Source organism: Triticum urartu, chromosome 6A, assembly GCF_056163025.1.
Source record: "Triticum urartu cultivar PI428250 chromosome 6A, HENAU_Tu73, whole genome shotgun sequence".
In the NCBI taxonomy this organism is placed as follows: Eukaryota; Viridiplantae; Streptophyta; class Magnoliopsida; order Poales; family Poaceae; genus Triticum; species Triticum urartu.
In genome coordinates, this window is record NC_141878.1 from 62,592,624 (window position 1) to 62,605,759 (window position 13,136).

Consider the following 13,136-nt stretch of genomic DNA (forward strand, 5'->3'; position numbering starts at 1 on the left):
TGAATTTGTCCATGGCGACGAGCAAATGCATCATGCCGCCGCGCGCCGTCTTGAATGGGCCCACCATGTCCAGTCCCCAAACGGCGAAGGGCCAGGTGAGGGGAATGGTCTTGAGTGCCGAAGCCGGCATGTGTTGCTTGGAGCTGAAGAGTTGGCACCCTTTGCAATATTTAACTAATTCTTTGGCGTCATCCAAAGCAGTCGGCCAGAAGAAACCATGGCGGAAAGCTTTGGCGACGAGTGATCTTGAAGGCGCATGGTGGCCGCATTCTCCTTGGTGAATGTCTCTGAGGATTGCAATGCCCTTCTCTTGCTCGACGCACCGTTGGAGGACTCCAGTGACACTGCGCTTGACGAGTTCTCTGTTGACGATTGTGTATGCTCCGGCTCGACGTTGGACTTGTCTTGCCTCTGTTTCGTCAGCCGGCAGATCTTGGTTTACTAGGAAGTTGAGGATGGACTGAGCCCATGACGGAGCCGCGACTTCTCCTACTGCCAATGTGGCTACTGCCACCAGGGTGGGCGGGCTGGGTGGTGAAATGCTGGAGTCGGCCGCCGGCTGTTGTGTTGGTGCAGTCCCCGGGCTGGCTACTGTAGTCCCCGAGCCGGGTGTGGCAATCCCCGAGCCGGTTGCCAAAGTCCCCGGGGCGACTACTGAAGTCCCGGGGTCGCCTGCTTGGTTCTTCGAGCCGGACCCGGCCGCGTCGGGGTCAGGCGGTACGAAGATGGAATCAGACTCTGGAGATGGCTTGATGGACGGCTTGAGGAGGCGTTGTAGAGTGACGCCGATTGGTATTGCTTGCCGAGTGGAGCCTATTCGAGCCAGGGCATCGGCTGGCTCGTTGTCGGCTCGCGGTACGTGGAGGAACTCGCATCCTTCAAAGTATCCGCTGAGTTGTTGAACTAGGAAGCGGTAGCTTGCCATATTTGCGTCCTTGGCGTCCCAGTCACCGGATGATTGCTGAACCACCAAGTCTGAGTCGCCATAACATAGGATCCGGCAGATGCCGAGTTCCTTGGCAAGCCGGAGCCCGTGTATGAGTGCCTCGTACTCGGCTACATTGTTGGAGGCAGCAAAGTGAATCTGCAGCGTGTATCGGAGCTTGTCGCCTTTGGGAGAGGTAAGGACGACACCGGCTCCCAAGCCGGTGCGCTTCTTGGACCCGTCAAAGTGCATGCGCCAATGGGTGGAGTCGGGAGCCGGCGGCAGGTACTGGGTCTCGGCCCAGTCGACGAGGAAGTCGGCCAGTGCTTGGGACTTGATGGCGGTGCGGGGCTGGTAGAAGATTGTGTAAGGGGCCAGCTCGATCGCCCATTTCACCACCCGGCCGGATGCGTCCCGGCTGCCTATGATCTGGGCCAGCGGGGCGGTGCATATGACCGTGACGGGATACTCTTGAAAGTAGGGCTTCAGCTTCTTGGCGGTGAAGTACACGCCATAACACATCTTCTGGTAGTGCGGGTAGTTCTGCTTTGAAGCGGACAGCACCTCGCTCAAATAATACACCGGCCTCTAGACCGGCTGGGCTCGGCCTTCTTCTGGGCGTTGGACTACGATGACGGTGCTAACCACCCGGCTCGTTGCGGCAATGTAAAGGAGCATGGGCTCTTTCTCAGTCGGCGCCGCTAGGACGGGCGGCGTGGCCAGCATCTTCTTCAGCTCGTGAAAAGCTTGGTCGGCCTGGTCGTTCCACTCGAAGTGAGTGCTCTTCTTCATGAGGCGGTAGAGGGGGAGAGCTTTCTCTCCGAGACGGCTGATGAAGCGGTTCAAGGAGGCCAAGCATCCGGTGAACTTTTGGATGTCTCGAAGCTTGGTGGATATCGCCATTCTCTCGATGGCCTTGATCTTCGCTGGGTTGCATTCGATGCCACGTTCGGAGACCAGGAAGCCTAGGAGCTGGGCGGCTGGCACTCCGAACACGCATTTCTCGGGGTTGAGCTTGATTTGGAACCGGCGTAGGTTCTCAAACATTTCTTTGAGGTCTTCCAGCAAGGTGCCGCGCTTCTCCGTCTTCACCACAATGTCGTCCACGTAGACGTGAGCGTTTCTGCCGAGTTGCTTGAGGAGGCACTTCTGCATGCAACGCTGAAAAGTGGCACCGGCATTTCTTAAGCCGAATGTCATAGTCAGGTAGCAGAAGGCTCCAAATGGCGTGATGAAGGAGGTCTTCAGGCGGTCGTCCAGATCTAGCTTTATCTGGTGATATCCTAAGTAAGCATCCAAGAAACTCAACAGCTCGCATCCGGCCATGGAGTCTATCACTTGGTCAATCCTCGGCAGGGCAAAGGGATCTTTAGGGCAGGCCTTGTTGAGGCTTGTGTAGTCTATACACATGCGCCACTTGTTGTTCTTCTTTAACACGAGGACCGGGTTGGAAAGCCACTCTGGAAACAAGACTTCCATAATGAAGCCGGCTGCCAGAAGCCAGGCTATCTCCTCCCCTACGATCCTCCTCTTTTCCTCTGATAGTCGGCGGAGGGGCTGCTTGACTGGTTTCGCGTCTTTTCGGACATGTAGTTTCTGCTCGGCGAATTCCTTCGGAACACCCGGCATGTCCTTGGGGGACCATGCAAAGATGTCCCGATTCTCACGGAGGAAATCGGCGAGATCGCCTTCCTATTTGCTGTTCAGGCTTGCCCCGATGACGGCAAACCTCTCGGGGTGCTCGGGGTCAAGGGGTATCTTCTTGGTTTCTTTGGCCGGCTGGAAAGATCCTTGGGCATCATACTCCTTGGGGTCGGGGGACTGGTTCGGCTGCTTGCTGGCCATGGCCACGACCCGGTCCAACATCTTCTCTTCAGCAATCACAAGGGACTCGGCCAGCCGGCAGCTGGCGGCAGCGTACTCGGAAGACTTCTTGTAATCGCCGGCTACGGTGATGACGCCCTTGGAACTTGGTATCTTCATCTTGAGGTATGCATAGTGGGGAACTGCCATGAACCTGGCCAAGGCGGGTTGGCCAAGAAACGCGTGGTAGGGGCTCTCCAGGTCCACCACTTCAAACCAGATTGCTTCCCGGTGGAAATGCTCCTTGTCCCCAAAGAGTACATCAATCTTGATCTTGCCAATGGGGGCGCAGGACAAGCCGGGTACGATGCCATGAAACACTGTCCGAGTAGGCATGAGCTGCTTCGTCTTGACATTTAGCTTCTTCAGGGTGTCACGGTACAGGATGTTGATGCTGCTCCCGCCGTCTATCAGTACGCGGGAGAAGCGGGCAGCGCGTCTGTCCGTCGCGAGGGTGGCTTCCAGGACCAACGCATAAGAGCCGGGAGACGGCATCACCTCTGGATGGTGAGCCCAGCTCCAGCTGATGGGTTTTTCTGACCAATGCATGTGTCCGGCGGGGTTGGCAGCGACCGCGCTGACTTCCTTGTGCTCTCGGCATTTGCCGCGCCGGTCTTCGAGCTGGCTTGTAAAGACGATGTAGGTTGCTTGCTCGTCGGGGAATTGGTCGTGCACGGCTCCGACTGCGGGCCGAGCGGCCGGAGGCGGCGGAGCCGGAGGCGGCGGGCCGGCAGGCGGAGGCGGCACGAGCACCTCGCCTTTAGAGATTCGGGTGAGCCAATGGCACTTCCGGGTTGTGTGGTTGGACGGCTTCGCGCCGCTATGGAATTTGCACGGGGCGTCGAGAGTTTGCTCGTAGGAGAAAGCCGGCTGCCAAGCCGGCCGGCCGCCCTTGGGCTTCTTGGGCGCGGGTCGCCCTTCAGGCAGCGCGTCTTCGACCGTGGCCACCAGTCGACTGGCGGGAGGCGGCGCAGGGCCCTTGCGCTTGTGGTCGTTCGGGTGTGGCCGTCGGCCGGAATCCCCTGCCGGCGTCTTGGGCGCCGGGTTGAGTACTTTCCCGGATGCGTCTACCCGGAGCTCGGTCTTCATCGAAGAGTCGGCGGTGGCGTATTTGTCTGCTATGTCCAAAAGCTCATCGAGGGTAGTCGGCTCGTTGCAGAGGAGCTTGTGCTTGAGGAGGGTACCTTCTCGGCACCCGGCAGTGAAGTATTCGATGGCTTGCACCTCGTGCACCCCCTCGCAAGAATTGCGGAGCTCGGCCCAACGCGTGAGGTAGTCGCGAGTGGACTCGGCTGGGCCCTGTATGCACAGGGAGGGCTTCCTGGGCTTGGGGGCCCGCTTGTAGGTGCTGGTGAAGTTGCGGATGAAAGCTTCAGTGAAATCTAGCCAGCTGTTCATGCTGAGAGGCTTGAGGCTGTTGAGCCAGGTCCGCGCCATGCCTTGCAGCATGAGGGGCAAGTACTTCACGGCAACCCGCCGGTTGCCGTTGGCTACGCTGACCGCCGTGAAGTAGTCGATCAACCAATCTTCCGGCTTCACGGAGCCGTTGTACTTGGGCGTGTCTCTTGGGAGCGAGAACCCTTTGGGGAAAGGCTCGTCGCGGATGCGGGGGCCGAAACAAGGCGGGCCGACATCTTCTTCTTCTTCCAGCGCCAGGGATGACGCCAGGTGGTCGATCCGATGGCGGGCGTCGTTCTCACCGACTCCTTCGCGGCGACCTAGTCGGCCGCTGAGAGTCGGGTGCGCCACTGGCGGCCGGGTGGGATATCTCTCTCCACGGGGTCGAGGCGGAGGCGGGTTGCCCCGCCATTCCATGGCTCGGGGATGGCCGTCCGCGTCTCGCTCGATGGAGATTCGGGTCCGGCTTCGGCTGGCCGCCGGCTCTTTCTCGCGCCGCGCGCGGGCGTTGCTCGTAGTCGGTGTCTGGGATGTCACGCCGTGATCTCGGCGCGGGGGAGGGCTTCCCGCGCGGGCGTCGGCTTCGTGCCGCCGTGCGGCCGCGTCAATCAGTTGCTTGATGCGCCGGGTCATGTGGGGGTGTTCTTCGGCCTCCAAGCCATCCAACTCGTCCACGGCCGCCTGGGCGGCACGCAAGTTCTCTAGCGGAGTGGCATAGACTGGGCGGTCGACTCCCAGCATGTCGGCAATGACGGTGCCGCGTTGCTTGACAATGCTGGCCCGGCTTGGCCCGCCCGGGGCCGGCGTGCCAAAGGCGGCGCGGCCAGCTTCATGCTGGTAGGCCTCAGTGAGGCGTCTCATGGAAGCCAGCCTCCGCCCTCTGCGAGGAGGGCGAGGCGGCGCGCCTCCAGTGCTTCGTCATCGGCATCAGCCGGGAGGGGGGTGGACAAGTCGTGGGCTGCCGCGTGCGGGGCGTCGTGGGCGCTCTCGTCGGCCGGGCCGCCATGGCCGACGACCATCACTTCGGTGCTGACAGTATCGCGGCCGTCGGTCCGAGGAAGCGGGTCGTTGTAGATCGCGACGTTGGTGGGGAAGGTGTCGAAGGAGGCCGTGTCGGAGTCGACAGGCATCGGGTCAGTGGAGCCAGCTGACTCCAGATCCACAGCGGGCTCGCTAGAGACATGGAGCTGGCCGAGGAGGTTGGCGAGGTGGTCGGTGCCCGCATCGGAGGCGAGCTCGTCGGAGATGAGGGTTTCGTCGAGGAGATTGGCGAGGCTGCTCGCCGCGCAGATGCTGGTGACGCCTGGCAGCGCGTCGTGGCAAGGGCCATCGGGCATGCCGGGCTGGCTACGCTCGCTGGGGAGGAAGAGGGTTCCCGTCCAGAACAGGTCTCCGGACGACGGTGCACCTGGCCCCACGGTGGGCGCCAAATGTCGGGTGGTAGGTGCGACATATGCCAACGGGTGGCTTATCATTGTGGGAGCCAGTAAGATGTCGCGGGTGCCTGGAAACGTGATGAGGCGAAGACATGCACGCCGGCGAATCTTACCCAGCTTCGGGGCTCTCCGTGGAGATAACACCCCTACTGCTGCTCTGCGGGGTCTCCGCATGATCACTAGATGGACAAGTAGCTAGACAATGCTCGTTGAGCTGTTCGGTGGGAGGAGGAAGAAGGGCACGACTAGCTTGCTTCTTCTCCTTGTGTGGTGTCTAAAACTAGCTGGGGGTCCCCCCTTTGCATGGGTGCCCCGGGGGCTTTATATAGGCCTACCCCCGGGGGGTACAATGGTAATCTGACCGGGCACGGGGCCCAGCCGTCTGTGACTGCGCTCGCCGGCTTCTGCGCCGGCCGCTGGGGCCCGCCGACTGGTGGGTCCCGCCGGCTGCCGGCTCCTCGGTCGACAGGCAGGCCCCACTGTCCGGGACCTGGTCGGCAGCTTGCTACTGTTGCTCCATCTTGGTGACGTGGGCTTCGTCGTGGTAGGCGTGGCTACAGTACCGCTGCCTGGCGGGCAATTGCTGTAGCCTCACCACGTCTTGTCTCCTTAATGGGGTGTCTCCTTCGAGAAAGATGGCAAGCCGGCTGCGGGGAGCCGGCTCTCTCTTGGGCCGACTGGGGGAGGTGTGGCCGCCTTCGGGTGACTCTCTGCCCGAAGGGACCCACCGCCCGTGGGCCGCGCTGGTAGTCCGTCGTGGATGGTGTCAGGGTCGGCATGGCAACAGTGTTGCGCCGGGCGGGTCATGGTCACCCGTACGGCGCACTGTGCCGATCGTGCTCCGGGGTTTGGGGGTGGCAGGCTTTATTGTAGCCATGCCCCGTCTCATCGCCGCTAGGTGGATGCAAACTTTGAGGGTACGGTCTCGACCGCTTTATGGGAGCCGGCTTCTTGGAGTCGGCCTCCTCACGGCCGGCTTCTCGAAGTCGGCCCTCCCATGGCTTTCTTCATGAGGGCTAAAGTCGGGCCGCCTTCCGAAAGCCGGCCTGGGTGACAGCCAACAAGGGGAAGGCGGCCCCATGTCTTGGATTCTTGAGAGCCGGACGAGCTCGTAATTTTTTCAGAAGGGCCAGGGGAAGCCGGCTAGGCTGCCCATGGCTATTTACTCCGACCCTAGCGGTGCGACCCATGCATTTGCGCGGCTAGATATATTTCATATACTCATAATTGGTATCATTTTGTTTGCAATTACCTATTATTAATTGTTGCTTATTTTGGCCTTTATATGTGAATAATCATGGAGGTTATGTTACATTCAAAGATATGTTTGTCTTAAACATGATATATATACTTTCTTGTCTTTTATCTTCAACTCCTTCTCATCACACAATGTCTATTTTTACAAATACTTTGCTAACAACTTAGACCTTTCTCCCTCCTTATGTAAACCTTGTAAAATAAGAGAGAATAGCCATAAGTATTGTGACATAATGTGAAATAATAGCCCATAATGCAATAAATATCGATATAAAAGCATGATGCAAAATGGACGTATCAACTCCCCCAAGCTTAGACCTCGCTTGTCCTCAAGCGAAAAGCCGAACGAAAAATATATCCACATGTTTAGAGATGAAGGTGTCGATAAAAATAAAATACGGACATGAGGGCATCATGATCATTCTTATAACAACAACTTATATAATTTTTGTCATATGATCTCTAATGCTAGAGTAATAATTCAATCACAATATCAGGTAAGAATCGTAAACTTCATTGAAAACTAACAAACTACATTCTCGGTCATTGAAGCAATTGCAATTTATCATAACATAGGAAAGAGTCAATGCATAAGAGCTTTTCAGCAAGTCCACATACTCAACTATCATATAATCTTTCACAATTGCTGACACTCGCGCAATACTTATGGGTATGGAGTTTTAATCGGACACAGAGAAAGATAGGGGCTTATGGTCTTGCCTCCCAACGTTTTACCTCAAGGGTAATGACAACAGTAATAGTTCATGAAAACTCACATCCAATTAGCCAAATATACCAGGATCTTTCCAACATACTGTGCTTGCCAAAGGATAAAGTGTAAAAAGGAAGGGTGAAAATCACCATGACTCTTGCATAAGGTAGAAGATAATGATAAAAGATAGGCCCTTCGCAGAGGGAAGCAGAGGTTGCCATGCGCTTTTATGGTTGGATGCACAAAATCTTAATGCGAAAGAACGTCACTTTATATTGCCCCTTGTGATATGAACCTTTATTATGCAGTCTATCGCTTTTATTACTTCCACATCACAAGATCGTATAAAGCTTATTTCTCCCATGCCAATCAATCACACATATTTAGAAAGCAATTTTTATTGCTTTGCACCGATGATAACTTACTTGAAGGATCTTATCCAATCCATAGGTAGATATGGTGGACTCTCATGGCAAAACTGGTTTAAGGGTATTTGGAAGCACAAGTAGTATATCTACTTGGTGCAATGAATTTGGCTAGCATGAGGGGGAAAGGCAAGCTCAACATGTTGGAAGATCCAAGACAATATAATTTATCTCAGATGTAAGAAAACATCACCCATTACGTTGTCTTCCTTGTCCAATGTCAACTCTTTAGCATGTCATATTTTAATGAGTACTCACAATCATAAAAGATGTCCAAGATAGTATATCTATATGTGAAGACCTCTCTTTCTTTATTACTTCCTATTAATTGCAACGATGACCAAAACTATGCTTTTCAACTCTCAACAACTTTTATTCATCATACTTTTTCTATGTGAGCTCATTACTCTCCACGAGATCCATATGATCTCTTTGTTTCTTTTTATTTCTTTCTCTTTTCTTTTATTCACTTAGGATCATGGCAAAACAATCAAGCCCTTGACTCAACACTAATCTTTATTATATAGCTCACGGACTCGATTACATAGAAGGATAATCAAGAAAAACTCACTTAGATCATGCCACAAACTTTATTCTACTAGATCAAAATACTACTAACAAGATCGAACTAAGGAAAATGGTAAATATAGGAGTGATGGTGATACGATACCGGGGCACTCCCCCATGCTTGGCAGTTGCCAAGGGGAGTGCCCATACCCAGATACTCAATTCTTATTTGTTGGAGGAGGCGGTGGTGATTTTGTTGATGGCGTAGGCTTCTTCCTTAATTTACGTTTGAGGACAGAATTTTGGTCCCTTAGGTCCTCGATCTCCTGCTCCAAGCTCAGTATCTTTTTGCATAGTTCCTGCTTGTTCTCCTGCAAGAGGTGAAAAGGGATAAACTCAATCTTAGGTTTCTTTACCCTATCCGGGAGGCTTGACTTTTTGAACTCCACATGCATGTCCCCAGGTTGAGGTAGTGGGACTTCATCTTCATCTGAGCTCGTCTCCTCCTTTCTCTTCGGTTCATAGTCTTCTTCTTCTTCCGTAGTCCAACCACAATGCTCCACATCCCCATAAATCTTAGGATCTGCAAGGTAATCAGCCAAATAGCTTTCTCCTTCCGAATCCTAGGATGACATGTTGCTCTGTCTGCAGCAGGACAGCTCAAAACAAAGACAAGGGATTTTTGCGTGATACAGGAGTCAAAACCCCCGGAAGATTATATAATGAATTTTTACCGACCAAAATACGTATTGCGCAAGAAAGCGGAGTTCGGAAGGCACACGAGGTGCTCACGAGGTAGGGGGGCGCACCCTAGGGGGGGCACCCTCCACCCTCGTGAGGCCCTCGTGTCCTTCCCGGACTGCTACTTAATTTTCTATTTTGCTAAATATTCCAAAACGGAGAAATATTGCCTTAAGAATTCTTTTGGAGTCGGTGTACTCACCGTACCACATACCTATTCCTTTTCGGAGTCTGAAACATTCTGGAAAGTGTCCCTTATTTATTCCTCCGGGGTTACGGTTTCAATAATATTGGTTTCAACATTTATGGGATTACCCAAGATATAATGTTTGATTCTTTGACTGTTTACCACCTTCGGATTTGTGCCTTCGAAGTTGTTGATTTTTATGGCACCGGAACGATAGACCTCCTCGATAACATAGGGGCCTTCCCATTTGGAGAGAAGTTTCCCTGCAAAAAACTTAAACGAGAGTTGTATAGCAATACATAATCTCGTACATTAAACTGACGCTTTTGTATCCTTTTGTCATGCCATCTTTTAACCTTTTCTTTTAAACAACTTGGCATTTTCATAAGCTTGGGTTCTCCATTCATCAAGTGAGCTAATATCAAATAACCTCTTTTCACCGGCAAGTTTGAAATCATAGTTGAGCTCTTTAATAGCCCAATATGCCTTATGTTCTAGTTCGAGAGGTAAGTGACATGCTTTTCCATATACCATTTTATGCGGAGACATACCCATAGGATTTTATATGCAGTTCTATAGGCCCATAATGCATCATCAAGTTTCTTGGACCAATTCTTTCTAGACCTATTGACAGTCTTTTGCAAAATTAATTTGAGTTCTCTATTACTCAATTCCACTTGACCACTAGACTGTGGGTGATACGGAGATGCAATTCTGTGATTGACGTCATATTTAGCAAGCATTTTACAGAAAGCACCATGAATAAAATGTGTACCGCCATCAGTCATTAAATATATAAGGACTCCAAACCTCGGAAAAATAATTTCTTTAAGCATTTTAATAGAAGTGTTATGATCAGCACTACTAGTTGGAATAGCTTCTACCCACTTAGTAATGTAATCAACAGCAACTAAAATATGTGTATATCAATTAGAGGCAGGAAAAGGTCCCATATAATCAAATCCCAAAACATCAAACGGTTCAATAACAAGTGAATAATTCATAGGCATTTCTTGACGTCTACTAATATTACCAATTCTTTGACATTCATCACAAGATAGGACAAACTTACGGGCATCCTTGAAGAGATAGGCCAATAAAAACCGGATTGCAATACCTTATGTGCAGTTCTATCTCCCGCATGGTGTCCTCCATAAGTTTCGGAGTGGCACTTGTGTAGGATCTGTTCTTGTTCATGCTCAGGTACACAACGTCTAATAACACCATCTACTCCTTCTTTATAAAGATGTGGGTCATCCCAAAAGTAATGTCTCAAATCATAGAAGAACTTTTTCTTTTGTTGGTATGTGAAGCTAGGTGGTATAAATTTAGCAACTATGTAATTAGCATAATCAGCATACCAAGGGGTACTATGAGAAGTACTTATGAAATTTAATTGTTCATCAGGAAAGCTATCATCAATTGGTAGTGGGTCATCAAGATCATTCTCTAACCTATATAAGTTGTTTGCAACGGGGTTCTCAGCTCCTTTCCTATCAACAATATGCAAATCAAATTCTTGTAGCAAGAGAACCCATCTAATAAGTCTAGGTTTAGCATATTTCTTTTCCATAAGATATTTAATAGTAGCATGATCAGTGTGGATAGTTACTTTAGAATCAACAATATAAGGCCTGAACTTATCACAAGCAAATACAACTACTAAAAGTTCTTTTACAGTAGTAGCATAATTTCTTTGAGCATTGTCTAGAATCTTACTAGCATAATGGATAACATTTAATTTCTTATCAACTCTTTGCCCTAGAACAACACCTATAGCATAATCACTAGCATCACACATAATTTCAAAGGGTAAATTCCAATCAGGTGGCTCAACAATAGGTGCAGAGACTAATGCTTTCTTAAGTATTTCAAATGCTTCTACACAATCATCATCAAAGACAAATGGTATATCTTTTTGTAATAAATTAGTTAGAGGCCGAGAAATATTTGAGAAGTCCTTAATGAACCTCCTATAAGATCCGGCGTGATGAAGGAAACTTCTTATACCTTTGATGTCCTTGGGACATGGCATCTTTTCAATAGCATCAACCTTGGCTTTATCAACTTCAATACCTCTTTCAGAAACTTTATGCCCCAAGACAATACCTTCATTAACCATAAAGTGGCACTTTTCCCAATTCAAGACAAGATTAGTTTCTTCACATCTCTGCAAAACTCGATCAAGATTGCTCAAGCAATCATCAAAAGAAGATCCATAGACGGAAAAGTTGTCCATGAAAACCTCACAAATCTTTTCACAGAAGTCAGAGAATATAGCCATCATGCATCTTTGAAAGGTAGCAGGTACATTACGTAAGCCAAAAGGCATACGTCTATAAGAAAAATTACCAAAAGGGCATGTAAAAGTAGTATTTGATTGATCTTTAGCCGACATAGGTATTTGAGAGAAACCAGAATAACCATCTAGAAAGCAGTAATGTGTATGTTTGCATAATCTTCCTAGAATTTGATCGATAAAAGGTAAGGGATAATGATCTTTCTTAGTAGCCTTATTTAATTTTTGGAAATCAACTACCATCCTATAACCGGTAATAATTCTTTGTGGAATCAATTCATCTTTATCATTAGGAACAACAGTAATACCTCCCTTCTTAGGGACACAATGAACATGACTTACCCACTGACTATCAGCAACGGGATAAATTATACCTGCCTCCAGAAGCTTTAGTATTTCTTTTCTTACCACTTCTTTCATTTTAGGATTCAGATGTCGTTGAGTATCACGAACTCGTTTGGCATCTGCTTCCAAATTTATATGTTGACATAGAGTGGGACTAATGCCCTTAAGATCATCTAGAGTATATCCAATAGCAGCATGGTGCTTCTTCAAAGTTTTCAATAATCTTTCTTCTTCATGCTCTGAAAGGTTAGCACTAATAATAACATGATATATCTTCTTTTCATCAAGATAAGCATATTTAAGATTATCAGGCAATGGTTTAAGCTTAAACACGGGATCACTCTTAGGTGGAGGAGGATCCCCTAGGATTTCAACAGGCAAATTGTCTTTTAGCATAGGTTCTTGTTTAAAGAATTGTGGGAGTCCTGGATTAGGGGGTCTCCGGACAGCCGGACTATCTCCATTGGCCGGACTGTGTGACTATGAAGATACAGGATTGAAGACTTCGTCTCGTGTCCGGATGGGACTCTACTTGGTGTGGAAGGCAAGCTAGGCAATACGGATATGGATATCTCCGCCTTTGTAACTGACCTTGTGTAAATAGAAAACAATGACCAAACATATCAATAACAGAATCAGCAAATAGAAAAATCAAAGTCTTACAACTGGCGGTTTGTTGGTGGCACAGAAGGGAATCAGGCCGGTTCTAGCGCAGACGTGTTCCGGTTCATTCAGTATCTTATGCACAGCTTTTGTGATTTCTTCATCGGAGAGCTGGAGTTTTGAATGTCGCAGTGGGTCATCAACACTGTCAGTATACTCGCACATGAAACCGGAGCGCTGACTAAGGGGCAGTATGCTCCATGATATCCAACAGCGAGCGAGATCAACCCCTGTTAAACCGTTGGCCATAAAGGCTCTGAGCTTTGACAGCTGGGGAGCATATTTGCTTCTCTCCTGGGCACTCAATCTTTGAGGAAAAGGGTGTGTATTGCTGAGCCACTCCGAACGAAAGCCAGGCAAGGGATTCTCACCAGCAGG